The sequence below is a fragment of the Cupressus sempervirens genome, chromosome 6 (genome assembly GCF_028749045.1).
Source record: "Cupressus sempervirens isolate cs-2001-9-10 chromosome 6, ASM2874904v1, whole genome shotgun sequence".
In the NCBI taxonomy this organism is placed as follows: domain Eukaryota; kingdom Viridiplantae; phylum Streptophyta; class Pinopsida; order Cupressales; family Cupressaceae; genus Cupressus; species Cupressus sempervirens.
The window spans coordinates 201062994-201079357 of NC_143123.1; the positions used below are offsets into that span (position 1 = coordinate 201062994).

Sequence of the window (16364 nt, forward strand, 5' to 3'; positions counted from 1 at the left end):
TTTTTAGAGAGATCTTCAAGTTGCATGGTTTACCTAAAACTATTGTAAGTGACCGTGACAGCAGATTTATGAGTCATTTTTGGTAGGATATTTTTAGATTGTGTGGGACTGAGTTGACTCCTAGCACTAGCTACCATCCGTAGACTGATGGACAGATGGAAATAGTAAACAAATGGATAGAAGGTTATTTGCGGAATTATGTCTCTTCTCAGTAGAAGGCTTGGGTAAAGTGGATTCACTTATGTGAATATTGTTACAATTCCACTCATCGAATGACTACACAGATGTTGCCTTTCAGGGCTCTATACGGGTATGATCCACCTAGTTTTATAGACTTGTTATGTAGTGATAGCAGAGTGCCGAGTGTAGGAGATTTCTTGCAAGATAGTCAGGATGTAGTGAGGTCCTTGAGAGATAATATACAGAGAGCACAAAATCAACAAAAGCAGTATGCTGATTAGAGGAGAACAATTCGGACTTTTTAGGTGGGTGACATGGTCTACTTGATGTTGCAGCCATACCGATAGTCTTCGATCAAAAAGAGTGGTGCTGAGAAACTTAAGCCACGTTATTATGGTCCCTTTCGTATCGTACGACGGGTTGGAGAGGTGGCTTATGAGTTGCATTTGCCTGAGGATAGCAAGGTTCATAATGTATTCCATGTTTCTCACCTTAAGGGCGCCTTGGGCAGTCATGTGATACCATCACCTATATTGCCTCCATTGGATGATGAAGGAAGATTGAAATTGATTCCGGAGGCGATTCTTGATATTAGGGAGAGACAGTTGCGACGGAGGACTATCCGTGAGTTGTTGGTTAAGTGACATAACCTACTAGAGGAGGATGCTACTTGGGAGCCTGAGGATATTCTACAACACCCTAGATTGCAATTACTTGAGGAGAAGCAATCTTGGGGAGGGAGGATGTCCCCGATTTAGCAGGTCTCTAAACTATGGTTTTGTCAACTCATTATCGTGACTCTCGTGAGTTGACGTTTGGATTTGGGGGTCTTTGTCTGGATATTGCTATTTTTGGACTTACTATTTTTAGTAAGTCACTTTCGGACGACTACTTTTCTTGGGTGTTCAGTTCATGCAAGTTGAATGCCTGGTTTGTTGTTTGATCTCTCAATGAATTATTATGGGAGTCATTTTTATTTGGAGGATTGTGGCTTAATGATCATTTATGATACACTTTTATTATCATTGTATTTTATAATATAAAGTGTTATGACTTTATATAATAAAAGTTGCTTTTAAGTGAAGAGTGTGAACTTGAAGCTAAGTGGCCCAACTTTGTAGTATAAATATGGCTTTTTGGAGAAGGAGAAATCATCTTGATTATATATTTTCTTAAGTGATTATCCAGTGAGGGTTTTTTCCTGAATTTTAGTGAATTATTCTAAAGAGAAGTTCTGTGAATTGCTGCTGTTGTATAGCAATTGGGTACATTCTCCTACTGTTGATTGCTGTGACCAGGAGATTGCTATTGGTTTCATACCAAGATTGGGAAGTGATAATTGTTTTGCCTTAATCTGAATTCTGCAAGAGATGAGACGAGTTTGGAAGCAGAGAGGGGCCAAGTTTCATCTGATAGGAGCATGCAGCAAAATTAATGGTAAATTGGTATTGTTCTGAGCTGTATTTATGTTTATAAAGGGTGGACAGCATTTACAATCAACTAGCAGTTTGTTACTTGCTGCATAAGGAGCTTGCATTCAGTTTGGAGAGCAATAGGGGTACGTGATTGTTGAGGAAGAGGTCAGGCCTGCAAACCAAAACCATGGAGTCATAATTGAAGGATCACTAACTCACATGAAGCTGGCTGACTGCCCACGACATAGTACTGGGGTTTGTAGCAACTTGGTCTTTGGACGTAACCCATCCTCAAGCATTTGCTGTCACATATTTTACCAGGTTCATTTAATATTGTGTATTTTGGTTTGTGCAAATAATAATATAAATCATTTCATATTTTATAAAGGATTCTGTTCAAACATTATATTGTCTCAAAGCAATTTCATTATCCACAACAAGTCTTACAATTTGGAAAACTTATAAAGACCAAGGGAAATTGAGTTTACTTCAAGGAACTTTAACAGAGTCCAATGAGGTTCTTTTCAGCAATCAGATATGTGGGCATAGTGATTAAGACATTTTCAACACGACATCTGCTTTATCAAAATTCAGATACTCATTTTAAAAATGTGTCTTTTCCATGAAATGTAAATTGCGAATTGATATATTTTATTGTATTACATCAAAATTGGATAAACTAAGATTATCACACCTAGGCCCCAAGTATTAACTTTAAGCTTTTGTTACTAGCATTTGATGTCAACAATTGAGTTGTATTGCATCATAAATGTCATTTTGGTCAGAACATGGCTAACTGTCATTGACCACGATTGCACTGCTGCGCTTGAGGTTGTTTTGAGGAGTGGCACATATCTCATCTGTTGCATTTGTTGTGTTTTGTACAGTCAATGCAGCTTGGGAGCAAAAAGGTGAACGCGGACATTGATAACGTTCGTGGATGCAGTATATGGAACAAATGTTTGATTCTCCATTTGCAGATAGGGCAATTTTAGTTATGTGAGGTGATGTGTGATATGGACAGAACATGGCTAACTGTAATTGACCATGATTGCACTGCTGTGGTTGAGGTTGTTTTGAGGAGTGGCACATATCTTGCCTATTGCATTTGTTGTTGTGTTTTGTACAGTCCATGCAACTTGGGAGCAAAAAGGTGAACACGAGCATTGATGACCTTCGCGGATGCAATATATGGAACAAATGTTTGATTTTCCATTTGCAGATAGGGCAATTTTAGTTATGTGAGGTGATGTGTGATAGAAACATGATTCTATGTTCAATTGTTGAAGCAATAGTTATGTGGAATGTTTTTTCCCTGTACCTTGGGGGTTCTTATCTGCATGAAAATTAATGTATTGTGCTACAAGTGAATTGTCTAAGAGTGATGGATGTCGAACAACAACATAAGTGAACAGTGTCTAAGGCATTAATATGGCACTTAGTGAGAGATAAAGGGATTCACTGGGGGTACATTTAGCAAGCATTCATTCCACTAGTGTCTCTTTGTGAAGGTGACACAATGAAGAAAAATTTCAATGTTTTCCATTTGCTTGATGACATTAGTAACTTCACTATCTAGTATATTATAGCATGTGGATTACTAGATGGAAAGTTTGTCATAGTCATTTATGTATGAGGTGACAAAGTTAAAGGCACTTTTATACTGTTTCCATTGCTAGTGAACTAACTGGCATCCTACATTAAGCATTGCGGATTTACTTAAGAAGATCCATTCAAATTCTGTTTGATGTGTCTCAACCTCAAAAATCTCCTAGGACATCTTTCTCCTCCTCAAATCATTCACAAATAGCTTCTTGATAATTTTGTTGCTTGCATAAATGGTTTGTGGATTTCTGAAGCATAATCACCATTTGAAATCTTTTTAACAATAAAGCAGTGGCTGAAAACACATCTTTTGTGCCATATTAGTGATATTGACTTTCAAAGGGAAGCACTTTTTCTTTCAAGGTACCATCATAAATCAGAGACTTATAGTTTTTGTTGAAGTTTGTAACCATGATAGAGATCTTTATCTCTAATTTTATGAGATAAAAATATGTTTGTTATGACCGCTATGGTCATCTTCAACTGAAAGAGATATTTGTGATTATATTTAAGTTAATATTATGCAAATAGACATGTGTCATATGTCATGCGAAGAGGCATGCACATGGAGATATGAAGTGTTGAATATGTGGAAATATGTGTAATCACCCAAAAATGGTCATCTAGTCTATGAGCCCCCTTTCTAGCATTTTTGCATAATTTATCTATGGCTTATCTTTGATCAAATAATAAAAAAACTATTTATTCAATTATAATCTATGGTTTGACCACTGTATCCTAAGTTCCTGTTTAATTAGAAGAACTTGCTCCCTTTTAATTAAATAAAAAGCTCCACTTCCCACTTATCCTAGGTGTACACACATAAAGCATTATTCCTATTTTAAACATAAAAGGAAAATATATTTTTGTCTACACATGAATGCACAACTTTCTATGAGAGAGGAATCATTTATTTTCAAAATAACTTTAATTCTCCACACATCTTTTGCCTCTTAAAGTCAACACTTGTCTTCATCTAGTACAAGTGCTTGTGGGATTGTGGCCATGAGGAAAACACTAGGTGGGAATGCCTTAAGGTACTCTTGTGGCTGTGAGGTTCATTACTCATCATGTGATAAGGTGTTTTGATATCAGGTGCAAGAGGGGTGTTGTGAACTGTTTACCGCATGGGTAAATAGATCAATGCATATAGACAATGAACAAGAACAACAAAACTCTTTTTATTATTTGCATATGCCAAGAGATTATATAAAGCTTCCAATGATTTACAATGATTTCCCACGGTGTACATATACCGTTTTGAAGAACCTTCTTGAAGGGGTCCATTGGCTACATAACAATTTCTGAAAGGGTTCGACGACATACATCCTGTCGGCTACACAATATTTGTACATATACCGTTTTGAAGAACCTTTCCGAAGGGGTCCGTTGGCTACATAACAATTTCTGAAAGGGTCCGACTACATACATCCTGTCGGCTGCACAATATTTACTGACGACATCATCCCCCCCAAAAGAAAAAGTCGTCTCCAAACGACAATTACAAAATATCTGAGACAGATTAACAAAACGGAATACATTAACTGACTAACTACAACAAGATAGATCTGTTTCTGTCACACCACTTTCATATTTGTCCCATGCTTGCACCAAACTGGTCTCCAAACCATGCTGCATCGGTAGCCTCTGCTAACATAATACTATTTCCTTAATCAAGCTGACCTTGATAGCCACTCGTGCTGCTCTCTCTGCTTCCAACTCCTGGGTACCTTTAGCCAAGTGTCGCAGTATTGCCTTCAACTGGATGATCATCTCCTCCCGAGCTCTCCATACATCCACCAAGACAGCTTCACGTCCAACCCTACTCCAAGTGCCTCAAAGCGTATCACCCCTCTCGAAAGGCTTGCTTTGCTGATATCTCCACCTCTGGCACACTATGCCTGCAGCAGCTCCAGGTCTCATCAACCGGTCACACTTCCCACGACTAATAATTGTACTGACTGGGGTTCTAGGGGGCATCGCCCCCAGTGGGGTCGAGGGGTAGCGCCCCTGCGGAGACGCGCTCCCTGTCGCGATACGGGGCGAGGTCGAGGGGCAACGCCCCCGCTACCAAGACCAAATTAGCACTCCCAAAGCCACACAAAACTCTATGGAACACACCATTTTTGTGATTTTCTTTCAATCCCACTCTGTTTGCCAATCACTCGCGTTTTCTACTAGTTCATGCCTTTCCCTTCCCTTCGACATCATACATTATTCATTTTGAACATTTTTGAGTTGTCATCATTTTTTTTTTTTTGCTCGTCCGCTACTGTGCCTCTTTCATTTGTTCTTTCTCTCTATAATGTAGGGTTCTCCTATTTTCTTCTGTCTTCCGCGACAAAGATTTTGACAATGTCCTCTTAGTTGTTCGAAACTTTCCTGAAAATATCCTTTCCTTAATACTTTTCTTTCTCCTACGGCGCACAATGGCAACCCAGTTACCCACAGAATTCTTCACTGCGAACCACAAATACCCGCAGGACTTTAAAACACCTGCGCTAGCCAAGTGAAATAGGAACTCCAAACTCTCGCCGAAAACCGCCACAACTGAACTGCAGGACAGGGTATAAATCTTGCACAATGACATCCTTAGAAGGTTAGAACAACAACAATTAGGCATCCGCGGGAGAAAAGTTTAAGCCGCGAGGGAATAAAGGGAAACTTGTGGGATTGGCTGCGAGACAAGTGTCCGCGGAACAATCCGCAGGACACCCTGTCTGTAGGACAAATGTCCGCGGAACAGACCGCGGGCCCTTATCCGCGGGCAATCTCTCGTCATCTTTTTTTTTCAAATTTTTTTTACCGATTTTTATTTATTTTATTTTTACATATACATCTAATTCTCCCTCCGAGTTTTGTCCTTTGACGACGAGGGGGTCGTTCTGACACGGTACATCTTGAGCTTTGAACCGTTGACTACCTCTGGTATTTCTTGTCTGGCTAATTCCACAACTTTATTGCTCCGTTGTCACCTACCTGCCAGATCTGGTATGGCCCGGCCCACTTTACTTTAAACATGCTTGGTTTCATTTCGTTTCGTCCATCATACTTCAAAACCAATTGTCCCGGTTGAAACTTGTTCAATTTCAGGTGTTTATCATGCCATGGTTTGCGCCTGTTCTGTGTCACCTCCGTGGCCCATTGTGCTTGCAATCGTCAATCATCAAGTTTATTTAAGTTACACGATTTCTCCCTCCAATTTTTCATATCACCCAGTTTGTTCCCGAAGCTCGGTACCATGGATTCTGTCAGTTGCCCCTCCTTGCCATCAATAACTGAATTCTTGATTTTAGAACCATCACTCCGTACTGCTGAAGCTTTTATTAAATCTTTCTTCTTTATTTCCTATGCAGACTGTATGATGTGTTTTCCTTGTCGGCACCTTTCTACTATATCCGTGGTTCGACATAACATTTTCTTTCCGCGTGGTCTGTTCACTGTGTTCCGTACGGTGGGATCTTTCCTTTTTTTGGTTTCGTACTGTATGTTCTTCCCTTCAGCTTCAACCGTAATCGCCTTTCCTTGTTTTGCTTCTCTGTACTCCTTCGGACATTTATTTTCCTCTTCTTTCTCACCTTCATCAACCCTTAATATATTACAGCTCGGAAAGAGCTCGTAATCCTCCATCTACCAATGGAAAAGGCCGTTCACTGAATCCAAATCATCATCTGTCGATCCTCCTTCCAACCGTAGGACTCCTTCCTCATTGGGTTCCAATCGCTGCTTTCCGTCCTCCTCTTCTTTGGAATTAGATGATACGGCTTCTTCGCCCACCATTTGTGTGTGTAAATCAATAGTGAATTGTCATCCCCTGTTTTCCATTGATAGTGTATTCTTGTTCTAGTCGTGCTTGACCTTTGCTTGCACGAGCCATCCACGGCCCAGAATGGCCTCGTATCCTCTTCTTTTCAGCAGAATTACGATGAAGTCGAGTAGGAATGGTTGTGTCATTGGTTGTGCCATTAGAACACTGAGAGATTTAATGCCATGTTGGTCCGCTGTTAGCAACTAGAATGTAGGTGGCCACAACGACGGCTGTCCCAACCTCTTCCAAGTGTCCTCCAGTATCACATTCACATAGGACCCTCCGTCCGCAATTGTGTTTGTCAGAACCGTTCCCAAAATTCCCATTTCGACGACCGTCGGATGTTGTCCAAATGTAAGGGCTAGCAGCATTGGGTCTGCTGCACTTGCACTACTTTCCTTCTCCCTTCCGTCTCCTGTACTTGCTCCACTTTCCTTCTCCCTTCCGTGTTCTCCTGGTAATTTAGCAGTCAGAGCGATGTTTGTGAGTGCCGATCAGAGTTGAGGCATTGTGAGCAGCAGATCGTTTATTCTGACGGGTACCGCAATTTGTAGTATCTATCATATGATGTTTTGTTCTGTGCAGTACCTTGTTGAGGAACCTGTGGTGTCCCTCCAGTGTGCGTTCTCTGCCTGTGTCACTTTCTCAATTTTCTTCCGCACTTCCTCTAGCCTCTTCTTTTCTTCTATCAGGTTGGGGTACGGTTTTGCTTGTTTCTGTGTGATTGCCAGAACCTCCTCTTTGTCCGTCCCAATGGTGATCAAATGACTTCGCGCACTTGGCATCCTCATGATCTCTAGGACCGCACCATCGGCATAACAACTTTGGTGTGTTTGCCATTGTACAGTCTCAGGAAAAGTGGCCCCACAAATTGCATGCGCGGCATTGTACCATCGAGCGACTGTTCGCATCGTATTGAATTCGGCTACGGCTTTCATTATTATTGTTGGCATTGTTGTTGTTTTGGCCCCGCCTATTATTTCTGTACCCTCCCGACATGGCACCCTCGTTGCTGGTGTTTTCGCTCCCTCCTACTGCGGAAGCCTCCCGTGTGAGAAGTACTTGCTAAGGTCCTCTTGTTTTCATGTTGAAGGGGCATTCTTTTAAGGAATGTCCCATAATTTGGCAGATCTCACAGAACTGGGTCTTCGGACAGGATCCTTTTGCGTGCCCTTCTGTCTTACATTCCGTGCACCAGAGGTTGTTTCCCTTCGTCTCTTTCTGCATGTTCTTAAATTCTTTCATCATTCGGATCATATCTTTCTGGAGAGCTCGAACCTTCTTGCTGCCCTTTTTGTCATTGCTGCTCTCTTCTTTTGAAGATACATCATTGTCTGCTCAGATGAGCTACTCTTCTTCTTCTTCTTTGTTTTCTGCTCACTTTCCAAGTTCATCGCTCGATTGTATGCTTCAGTGTATGACGATGGCGGCACAATCTTCATTTTCTTTCACGACTTCGGGCATAGTCCTTCAGTGAACCATCTCTTTTGCAGCCCATCTGTCGGCTTATTTTCCATTTTATTTATTAAGTCTTTTAATTTCTTGGCGTATACTCAGACAGTTTCATTTTTCTCCTACTTGGTGTTGTATATCTCCGCTACGATCTCATTGTCGTCATGCAACAGTTGAAATTCGGTGATAAACTCCTTTTTAATGTTGTCCCAATTGGTTAATTTTTGGAGATCTGTATCGGCGAACCAATCAATTGCTACCCCCCTTAGGGTTGCCGAAAATTGTCGGACCCATTCATTTGTATTTGTTATGCCATTCGCCCTCCAAATTGTTTCGCATGTTTTACAATGTTGGATTCGATCGCTTGTTCGATCACCATCGAACTTTGGCAACTTTTCCTTCGGTCCAACCATTATTACTTGATTGGGTGTACGGGCACTGTTCGACACTCCCACACTGGCGCTCTGTACTCCCACACCGACGCTCTGCACTCCCACATTGGCGCTTCCCATTGTTTTATTTCCAACAGTTGTGTTCTTTGGTGAAGAAGGGTCTTCCTATTCCGGAAGTGTATCGTAGACGAATAGTTCACTCCATGCTCGTGCTCCCTCAGCACTCCAAGCCGTGCGAGTTAATTCCCTTCTGTCTGGATTCTCTTCCCTTGGAGAATACAGGTTCAAGAATTCCTCCCTTGCTTCTTCCACCAATTCCACCCGCTGTTGAGTCTCCTCCAACAATTCCTCAGTACTTCAGTATCTGTTGGCAATTTGCTAAAACCTCCATCTGCATTCGGCTTGTTGTGCCAAAATTAAATATTCTTGTGCGGTGCGTATTCTATCTTTTCCTTTTAGCTTATTTCTATTCTTGTTAAGCTGATTTGGCATTAGTCTGCATTCCTCTACCTTTGTTCCAGGTCCATCAGGCAACGACACCAAATGTTTACCGCATGGGTAAATAGATCAATGCATATAGACAATGAACAAGAACAGTAGAACTCTTTTTATTATTCGCATATACCAAGAGATTACATAAAGCTTTCAATAATTTACAATGATTTCCCACGGTGTACATATACCGTTCCGAAGAACCTTCCTGAAGGGGTCCGTCGGCTACATAACAATTACTGAAAGGGTCCGACGACATACATCTCGTCGGCTACACAATATTTACTGACGACATACATCCCGTCAGCTACATAATATTTACTGACGGCACGAACAAGATCCTTACTTGACACTCTAGGGTTTAGAGGCCACTCTATTTTGTTGCTCAATATCTTGGTGCAAGGATCAATCCTAGTGGACTACTTGGATCACCCCAAGATTTGACTCACCGTATGTGTTCCTTTAGATGAGGGTAACCCATCTATGACAAAGTCAATATCTATTATGGGCAACCAGTTTGTGCGAGGCAAGGGAGCATCAAGTTGTGGGCCAAGATATTGAGTAATGAGCCGTGCCCTTTAGGTAGAATGTGTTTGATGTGTCTTCGATTTGTGCTAGACCTGTGGAAATTTTTTGAACATACACATCATGGTAGTTCTAGGGCTTCCTTTCGAGACCTCACATATGTTTGTATCATGCAAGGTTGCTTTGTCCCTTGCTTGATTGTTTGAAGACTACTCATTTGTCACATCTTTCTTTTGAATATCAAACTTTCTATGCTATTAACTAATGTCAAACTTTGTCAACCAAGTGAAAACATCAAGTCTAAACATGTTGCTTATGTTGCTTACTAGTGGGGAGTTTCATCATTTGACTTTGCTTTGCTACATCTCTAGTGCTTTAACTTGCTTAAAATGGCTCTTTGGTCTTGTCACTCTTGGTCTTTTCCACCTTCTTGGTCTTTGACAGCATACTAGGACCTTCCTTTTGGCTGAAACGGTTACCTTGATCTCTTCACTACACTCTTTGATTAAGAAAGTTATTTTCTTGTCATCTCGCTTTTTTTATCTAGTTGGCTATTTGGCTTCTTGCCTAGTTCTTGACTCGAGTTATTGGTGTCATAAATTGCTTGGACACTTTGAAGTTACTCTTTCATTGCTACCTGTCTTTGACAAGTAAATACTCTACCTCTCTAGCTTGGACATCAAGTTATCTTGTGTCACTTTATTAGCTTCCTCTATTCTCCTTCATGCTTGACTTTCTATCTACCACTATGAGATTCAAGTCTTTTGCTACCAAGCCTCAACCAAATCTAGATGATCATGATCTCCTCCATGCCACTAAAGAGTTTCAAGACCTATACACTCAATATAAAGAACTAGAAGAGACAAATGATCTTGCTTACCTTCGTCTCACTAGGTGCATGATAGAAATGAAGTCTAAACTTGGTAAAAGGTTAGAGGAAATAATCACGTCCTCACATGAATCTTCCTTAAGACCTTTACATGCATATGCGTTATCTTCTTCAAGGCCTACCTATTCTACTCCAAGACATCAATTGTCTTCATCTTCTAGATCCAAAGACGTCTTTAGAGAGAACAAGTAATAGCTCCTTGGAGCATATATCAAACTTTCATGACAAGCCTATCTTTGACCAATATGATGAAGACATGGATGCATGCTATTCACTTGAGAAGCAACAAAATGATTCTAGACATAGAATCAAGAGAAGTTTTACTCTCTTGGAAGATTCTTATGATGACATTTTGCAAACACTTCTTGGCACTAAGCTCATCACATTGCCTAAGTCTAGCTCATATGGAAACCCATTCTTGGATATCTACTATGTTCGTCATCGACATAATGAGCATAGTACTTCAGATTGCATTGAGCTGAAACATAAAGTCCAAGATCTTATTGATGATGCGCTTGTTGATACCTCTAATGACTCATGTGATGAGGATATACGCTCAATAGAAAGAACTAGAAGAGACAGATGATCTTGCTTACCTTCGTCTCACTAGGTGCATGATAGAAATGAAGTCTAAACTTGATAAAAGGTTAGAGGAAATAATCACATCCTCACATGAATCTTCCTTAAGACCTTTACATGCATATGCGTTATCTTCTGCAAGGCCTACCTATTCTACTCCAAGACATCAATTGTCTTCATCTTCTAGATCCAAAGACGTCTTTAGAGAGAAAACAAGTAATAGCTCCTTGGAGCATATATCAAACTTTCATGACAAGCCTATCTTTGACCAATATGATGAAGACATAGATGCATGCTATTCACTTGAGAAGCAACAAAATGATTCTAGACATAGTTTCAAGAGAATTTTTACTCTCTTGGAAGATTCTTATGATGACATTTTGCAAACACTTCTTGGCACTAAGCTCATCACATTGCCTAAGTGTAGCTCATATGGAAACCCATTCTTGGATATCTACTATGCTCGTCATCGACATAATGAGCATAGTACTTCAGATTGCATTGAGCTGAAACATAAAGTCCAAGATCTTATTGATGATGCGCTTGTTGATACCTCTAATGACTCATGTGATGAGGATACTTCTCTTGAGCAAGATCATGTTGATGAACCTATGTTTAGTGATTGCCTCCTTGACACCCCTACTTCTCCCAACACTCATGAACCTCTTAAAACTTCAAAGCTTTCCAACATGCCTCTATCAAATAAAGAACCTAATGCTTTCTATGTTGACTATGCCTATCCTCAAGGGCTACCTCTAAAAGAAACTCAAGCTAATCAACACTTGGCTGCAAACCTTTTCCATGCTTCTAAGACTAAAGATCCTCAACCTTCATGTGATGCTATGCCTACTATGCCCACGTCAACTAGTCCTCCATTATATCTTTAAGATCCTACCATGTGAACCCCACATTCTCCATTGTCCTTAGGAGTGGCTCCATGTCAAGAGGACTCTCAAAAAGCTAAAGATCAAGTACCCTTTCATCTCCTTCAAGATGACGCTCCTTCATATCCTATGTCTTTTTCATCTCCCGAGCACGATGACAATACCACTTCCAATACTTCCATTGAACTTATTGAAAATCATGAGAAAAGTTCCATGCCTATGCTACCCAAAGAAACTTGTCAAGATCAAAGTATCCCCTCTTGTTCTGCTTCTCCATATCCACTTCAAAACTATGCTCAAGCTTCAAATGCTTCTACTAAAAATGTTGCTCCTATCAAAGTTACTCATGAATCTATTGATGGCTTTGGCCATAGTGCTCACTCCAAAGATGTTGATATTCCTACTCATTATCCCCTTGCACCTTCTAAGTCTATCCTTGGTCCTTATCCATCTAAGCTAAAGCCTTCAAACCTTCCATCTATATTGGGTCCTTATATTGCTCCATCTCCTACTTCCACTCCTAGCTCATCATCTACTTCTCCTACTATACCTCAAGATCAACAAAGATACTCATCCTTAAACTCGTCACATTCACCTTTCCATCTAAACCAGTCATATTGGCCTTATTCATCCACAAATCCCAAGTCTTTTGGAAGCAATTTGGATGATAAACTTAAGAATAAACACAAGAATCCATTGAAAAATGAAGATCACTATGTCCTTTCTAATGAACATGTGAATTCTAAGAAAGAAAAAATCATTCAAGAGACCACAAAGGTCCACTATCCAAAGAGCTAAATCAAACAAAATATGGGTTCCTAAATCCATTATTGAAGAAAAATCTAAAGCTATATGGATTCCCAAGTCTCTTTTGAAAGACTTGAAACTCGAAAATAAATCAAAGTTGACATTCAAGCTTCCAAAGGCTTTCCACTTCATCTTCTTCCAAACATCTTCCTAAAACTAGTTCGAAGCCTTCCACTCCATCTTCCTCCAAGATTACTCTACCACTTCATACATCTAAACCTCAAGCTATTTCCTCCATGATCCCTTCATCATTCCATTACCCTTTAAGGTGTGTGTCGATGTTGATCTTGCCCACTTTTTCACCTACCCTTATGCAATCCTTTCAAGCCTACACTTACGTGCTATCCATACTCCTAGCTTTCCAAGACATGAACTCTTATCCTCCATATGCTTTTCCTACTACCGTCTTCTTTCCAGCACCCTATCATCATCTTTGAGCATATCTTTCTATGGTCTTGGCCTGTCATGACTTATCCTTCCAATAGAAGCACTATTCATTCTATCTAAAAATTCAAAAAAATAGAAAAACAAAACAAAAAATATGAGAAAATGGAAAGTGCCTTGGTGAAAACTTGGTAAAATAGGCACCTTGGTAGCATAACTAAAGGGAAATAAATTTGTCCTATGGCGAAAACCACTTCTTGTGACACCTTGGATAAGTAACATGATGAAAACTTGGCAAATAGGCATCATGTATAATTCTTCCATCATCCATCAATTCCCTCTTCTCTCTTTGATCTTGACATTGTTGAGCTATTCATGAGCATTGGCTATCTTATACATTAGCATAACCTATCATGTGCTTGCTTATTCTAAATCATTCACTCTAGCCTCCATCTTGAGCTTTATTCTTATTGCTCTATCTCATCGCTATCCTATCTAGTTGATCTCTTGGTCTTGATCACACAAAGAAAAACATGGTTTGCATAGGCCTCTTGACATATCCACTCTCTATTAGATTACACGCTTTTATGCTATCTTGCTTATTAGCTTCCATTGCTTATCCTATACGCAATCTACCTTATTAGCTTCCGTTGCTTATCCTATATGCTACCTCACTTATTGATTATCCTATATGCTATCTCACTTATTAACTTCCATTGCTTATACCATAGTTAAAAAATTCAATATTGGCAATATCTCATCTGGCCCAATTTTTTTGAAGAACTCGGAATCAGCAAAAACTCAACAATAAATTAACACTTTTGAAAATATACAATTTCTTAAAATATTCTTAAAAACGCATACATACACCCCAAATTTGTAGAATATATAATAATTTGAGATATCCACCATATATCAATCAAAGTTTTTAGTTAAATAGTAATTTATAGCAAGTAGAACTTAGTAGATTAACATAGTGCTAGAATCATATACCAAAAAACAAGTACAACATCTGAGTATAAATAAGTTAAATACATATGGGTCAAACTCCATGAAACTACTACTTCTAAATACATATTAAGTTCAAGTTTCAATATCAATAAAAACTAAAAGTAGCAATCATAAATTGCGTCTATGAGTAAAACTGAAAAGAGATCATTGCTGTTGGGTGGGTGGTGTTGAAGAAGTTGTTGTGGCAACAATCTCAACAGATGCCCTAATAGGTGCCTCATGCTCGACAGAAGCTTTTGATGGATGACCAAGCGCATGTTCCTCCTCATGTGCTGCCACACCCGCATCCCACTCATTTGCTTCTCTCTCAAACTCAGCTAGCTGCTCATTTGTCAATAAAGGTTCACCCACATCCGCACCTGCATCCTCACCATTAGGAGGAGCAATCCAATCGACTGAATATGGATGTCATCCAAGTCTAGTGCTTCATATGAAGCTTGCCCTTTCACCTTCTTCTTGTGTAAGAGAAGGTTGTACTTCACACAAACCAAGTCATTTAGGTGCTTTTCAGTCAACCTATTACGTTTCTTTGTGTGTATGTTCTGAAAAGTACTCCAATTTCTCTAGCAGCCAGAAGCACTACAAGGTTGTGAGAAAGTTCGAATGGCAAGCTGTTGAAGATTAGGCATTGTAGCACCATAATCTTCCCACCATTGATTTGCAAGGATTGAAAAAACCATTTATGATGTGGTAAAACTTTTAATAAACTTCATGAGCGAAATAAATGGTATAATAAAACTAAACACATGTTCTTTTTTACCTAGCTGCAAGGTGTATCTCCTGCGTTTTCAATTTCCTGCATTTTCAATTAGGAGAAGAAAATGACGACCCCTCTTCCCTCTTGTAGCTTTGCAACTAGTGTAATGAGACTCGGACTTGGCTCGGACTCAGCACGGACTCGGCAAGGGTAACTTGACTCGTGACCCGGCTCTGACTCGTGACCCGGCTTGGCGGTGACTCGGCAAAGTGAAAAAATCTCGAAATTTTGAGATTTTTTAGGATTTAAAGAACATTCCATGCACCCATTATTGAATTAAGCATAAAGACACAATAACATCATTAAATAGAAGATAATTTGATCATAATGCACATGCCACATACTTAAAGTTAAAAACTTAAAACTTAAAAGTCAAACATCGATTACATATGTACAATACTACAAACTACAAAGTTACAAACTTACAAAGGTAAATTGCTAAAAGTAAATACTATATTACTAGTAATTAAAGTCAAACTAAGATAAATCCATGCAAACCATCAAAATGTATATGTATTATCATTTATGCATTATGAAATCCAACACATCAAGATTCAATAGTCATCATCAAATTCAAATGTTCCAAATGCTGATCATATATTAAGTTACTGTTAAACTGTTAAAGTACAAGTCTACAGCTATGGCTCCTAGTCGGAGGCCTCATCATCATCCTCATCCTCATCCTCATCCTCATCATCATCGTCATCCTCATCCTCATCCCCAACCTCAGCCTCAACCTCAGGCTCAGGCTCAGTATAATCTACAAAATGCCTCTTAGTAAGGCGTCTAAGGTAGGTCCTGGATGTCTCAGTAGCCATAGCATCAGCTTGTGAGGTGCCTCTAGGATCAACTGTACTCTCTGCCTCTGGCTTTGCCAATCTCTGTGAGCTGCCACTAGGAACAACTGGAGCTCTCTGGTCCTCTGCTGCCATAGCCACAGCCTCAGCTTGGCCCTCTCTATCTGCCTGGTCAAGCCACTGTAGGTCCTCATCATCAAAGACAGGATCAGTAGCCTCAGTGATCCAATCAGACTCTGGATCAACCTCCTCTAGAGTAATCGGAGAGGTGTCACTATCCAAAATCTCCTTGATTCTAATGCGCAGGTTGTAGTGCACAAAGACTAGACTATTCATTTTCTACACAGACAACCTATTACGCCTCTTCGAGTGGATGTGCTCGAACAT

At 39.9% G+C, this 16364-nt stretch overlaps 1 protein-coding gene across 1 annotated transcript in view; it reads left to right on the plus strand.

Annotated features, from left to right (window-relative positions):
- LOC149551928 (isocitrate dehydrogenase [NADP]-like) overlaps positions 1-16364 on the plus strand; it is a 191743-nt gene that overhangs the window by 36512 nt on the left and 138867 nt on the right. The window lies entirely within an intron of this gene.